This window comes from Nelumbo lutea, chromosome 6 (genome assembly GCF_056320005.1).
Source record: "Nelumbo lutea isolate HS-2025 chromosome 6, American lotus-T2T, whole genome shotgun sequence".
Taxonomy (NCBI): Eukaryota; Viridiplantae; Streptophyta; class Magnoliopsida; order Proteales; family Nelumbonaceae; genus Nelumbo; species Nelumbo lutea.
In genome coordinates, this window is record NC_142689.1 from 58,449,381 (window position 1) to 58,454,138 (window position 4,758).

Here is a 4,758-nt window from a genome sequence, read left to right on the forward strand (position 1 = left end):
AGCTTAAGCATGCCTCTCACAATGGCACCTGTCATCGCCCCACTTCCCGCTACAGTCGGAACAACATTAACCGAACCTTCGGTCGTGCCCCCAGTGGCTAGCCTGAACCAGCTGGAGGACGTGGTGCAGTGCATGAGGGCCGTGCAGCCTCAAATGCAACAGTTCCAACAACTTCAACTCTATCAACAACACGTACTGCATTAGGTCTCCTAGTATCAATATCAGTAGTTGTTCCCCCATCTGCCCCAACCTTAGCTTCAGCAACCTCAGCTCTTGCCTCAGCGCCTAGCTTCACAACAAGCCAAATCTCACCGCTAGAACGAGCACTCCGACCGAGGAGAGGCCCCCAAAACCTCCCAAAAAACCAGGCCTCCCCCCACGACAGACGAGAGAGATCGGCTACCCCGATCTCGCCGCGGGCGGACAGGTCGGGAGGACCCCAGCTTGGTAGGTCTATGTCACCTCGACAGTCAAAGTTTGGAACCCCGATCCTCGAAAACCGATTCGAGATCCTAGCAACAGATTCCAAGCAAGATCCTTCTGTCTGTAGCCATCACCAGCGGACCGGGTTACCCCCAGTGCAAACTGTCTTGGATAGCACGGAAGTGAGTAGCAGAAACGCCGAGCCTGTTAGGAGGCAGAGGCACCGACGTCGAGCTCGCCGATCTGCCACCCGCGATTTGCCCGAGCTCATAGGCAAAGAAGAGGTAAGCTCGGCCGAAGTCAAAGCTCCCCTTCTCTAAGTTCCGTCCCCCCTATCTTCCAAACTCCTGGCAGTCCCAATGCCCAAGGATTTCAAGCTCCCCCCTCTTGATAAGTATGACGGGTCGTTCGACCTGAATGATCATGTAGATGCCTTTCAGTCACAGATGCACCAAGCATGAGCCAGCGAGTCGTGCATGTGTGTGGCCTTCTCCACTACTCTTAGGGGAGCAGCCCACACATGGCACCGAAACTTGGCAACCGGGTCAATAAAAAGTTGGGCGCAGTTCGCGCAAGCCTTCACGTCCCACTTTGTCACCAACAAACGCTGCCCGCGAACTGAAGAAAGCATCTTCAACGTAGCACAAAGAGAGGGAGAGTCCATTCGGAGCTATATCAAGTGGTTCAATGACGCTTGTATGCAGATACCGTGCCTGGATCCCGCCATACACCTTGCAGCGGCCAAGAAGGGTGTGAAGCACAAAGAGTTCAAGTGGCACAAGGTTGTCAGCCAACCTGCGACCATAACCGAGTTTCTAAAACTTGCAGATAAGTTCATAGCCACCGAAGAAGAGATCAACTAGAAGGGTGAGGGCGCACCCAAAAAAAAGAAAAGATAAGAGTCTTCCGGTCAAGAGGACACCCGAAGAAAAAGGAAACAGTTCGGGGTGCGAAGTCGGGTCATTTGTTCAAAGCTCCTGCACTGAACCGAGCTGATTACACCCCACTGAATGCGAAGCGGGCCGAAATCCTGATGGCTATCAAGGACGCCCCATACGTGAAGTGGCCACCCCGTCTGAGGGGGAACCCCAATGAAAGAAATAAGAGTTTGTATTGTAGTTTTCACAAAGACCATGGTTACAGTACTGAGAGTTGTAAAAACCTCTACGACGAGATAGAGGAGCTTATCTGTCGCGGATATTTGAGAAACTTTGTACAAAATAATAATAATAATAATAATAATAATAATAATAATAATAATAATAATAATAATAATAATAGTAATAGAACAAGTCGGCCAGGGGAGCACGGTAGAGATGCTCTGGAGTCCAGCAGCAGACCGGCCGAACAACCGCAGAGGCAGCCTCTGGAGAAGAGGCCAGTACGGAGGACCATCCACATGATAGTGGGAGGTTCGATCGTTGCAGGTTGCACCTCAGGAGCAGCTCGGATGTCAGTTCGGGAGGCCGCCTGGGAAGAGCAAAACCCCCCAAAGCGACCAAAGACAGGAGATCCAATTTTCTTCACAGAAGACGATGCATGAGGGGTCCAATACCCCCATGATGACACACTCGTGATAAAGCTAAGGATCAACAACTTCGAGGTCAGGCGCGTACTCGTGGAGTTAGGTAGCTCAGCCGACATCCTCTTCAAAGCTGCATTTGACCAGCTTCAGTTGCAGAGAAGCGATCTGAGGCCTATGGATCGGCACATGGCCTTGTGTGGTCAGATTCGAACACAACTTCCTAGTGGTAGCGACCCCCTCTCCCTACAATGCCATAATAGGTCAACCGATCACCCATGTCGAATGGGCGGTGGTCTCCACTTACCACCTGGCTATGAAGTTCCCAACGGATTTTGGTGTGGCAGTAGCGTGGGGCAACTAGCTCGAGTCCCGCAAGTGCTACATTGCCGCCCTAAAGGGGAAAACCAAGGTGACCGATGACCTCAAACTGGAATGACCCACAGAGCAAGGGGAAGAGCGAGCCGTGCCCACTGAAGAAACAGTCGCAGTCCCAACCTCGATAACAGACCAAGCTCGGACACTCCAGATCGGTGCTTCTGTCCAAGAGCCCCTACGATCTGAACTAGTAAGTTTCTTACTTTGAAATTTAGATATTTTTGCATGGTCTGTGGCAGAAATGTCCGGTATAGACCCTAGACTCATAACTCACAAGCTGAACACTGATCCTGTAGTTAGGCCCGTTAGACAAAAGAAATGCAACCTATACCCGGAGCGGTGGAAAGCGGTCGACGAAGAAGTCTAAAAGCTCCTCACAGCGGGCTTCATAAGAGAAGTCCACTACCCGAGTTGGGTAGCCAACCCCGTCCTAGTAAAGAAGGCCAACGACAAGTGGCGCATGTGTGTCGACTACACCGACCTGAACCGGGCTTGCCTGAAAGACTGCTTCTCGCTCCCCCGAATCGACCGTTTGGTGGACGCGACCTCAGGGCATGAGTTGCTCAGCTTCTTGGACGCCTATTCGAGCTATAACCAGATCAAGATGGACCCGTCAGATGAAGAAAAGACTGCCTTCATCACAGAGTTCGGCCTCTACTGTTACAAGGTTATGCCCTTCGGGTTGAAAAGCGCAGGGGCAACCTTTCAGAGACTTGTAAATAAATTGTTTGAGCCGTTAATCGGTAGAAAAGTAGAATGCTATGTAGACGACATGGTCATCAAAACTCAATTCTCATATGAATTAATACAAGACTTGCATTCTGTTTTTGAAATTTTGCATAAGTTTAACATGAGATTAAATCTGAACAAGTGTGTGTTCGGCGTGACCTCAGGTAAATTCCTGGGATACATCATTAACCGGCGCGGCATTGAAGCCAACCCAGATAAGGTTAAGGGCATCTTAGACATGAGACCACCCCGTAAGTTGAAGGAGGTTCAGAGGTTGAATGGCCACATAGCCGCCCTAAGCCGCTTCATGTCCAAATCGACGGACCGCTGTCTGTCGTTCTTTAAGGCAATCAAGAGCAAAGGGTTTGAGTAGACCCGAGACTGTCAGCTCGCATTTGACAAGCTCAAGAATTACCTCTCTAGTGTGCCAATCTTAATCCGGCCCGAGGAGGGCAACGTTTTAGAGTTGTACCTCTCAACGAGCGATGAAGTGGTCAGTTTGGTACTAATAAAGGAAGGAGATCGGGTCCAACGACCCATCTATTATGTTAGTAAAGTAATGTAGGGAGCAGAAACGAGATACTCGGAGATTGAGAAGCTAGCATACGCATTGATAATTGCAGCTCAGAAGCTCTGCCCGTACTTCCAAGCTCATACTGTTATCGTCCTTACCGACAAACCTCTGAGGCAAGTCTTGCTTAAGCCCGAGGTCTCTGGTCGGTTGACGAAGTGGGCCATTGAGCTCAGTGAGTACGACCTCCAGTACAAGGCACGAACTGCCATTAAGGCCCAAGCCTTAGTAGATTTCATAGTCGAATGCACATTCAGCTCCGAAGTTCCTAGTCCGGTTGAGCGCGAGGCTCCCACCTCGAGTGAGCCTGGAGATCCCGGATCGGTCGAGTCCGAACCCCGTGAAGTAGTAGCTAGTGTGGCACCTCTCCTAGCTCGGCTAACCACGAGCTGGGATGAGGAGCCCTGGATCCTTCACGTAGATGGCTCCTCGAACCAACAGGGCAGCGGTGCCGGAATAGTTCTACACGGCCCAAGCGGCATAAAACTGGAGTACGCGCTACGCTTCGAGTTCGGGGCATCCAACAATGAAGCAGAATACGAGGCGTTGATAGCTAGACTAGCTCTATCCAGAGAAGTAAAAGCCAAGCACATCGTTATCTGCAACGACTCCCAGCTTGTGGTCAACCAGGTCACCGGCGAGTACGAAGCTCGCGAGCCAGCCATGATCGCCTACTTAGCCAAAGTTAGAGAGGCCCTGCTCAACTTCCAGTCACACTTTATTAGACAAATCCCTAGATCAGAGAACGCCGAGGCCGACACCCTGTCTAGTCTAGCCAGCACCAGCGACATCACTATGAGAACCGTGTACATAGAGGACTTGCCTCGGCCTAGCATTCTCAAGGGGGCAGAGGAGGTCGCTCCCGTCGTTCAAGCATTGCCAAGCTGGATTGACCCGCTCGCGAACTTCTTACTACACAGGACCCTCCCTGCAGACCGCAATGCAACTAGAAGGGTGCAGCGCCAGGCAGCCAAATGCGTCATGATAGACGAACAACTATATCGGAGATCTTACACGCTCCCCTACTTGCACTGCTTGTGACCTACCGAAGCCAAGCTCGTACTCCATGACATCCATGAGGGTCTGTGTGGTGCACACTTGGGGGCCAGGGCCCTTGCCCAAAAGGCCCTTCGAT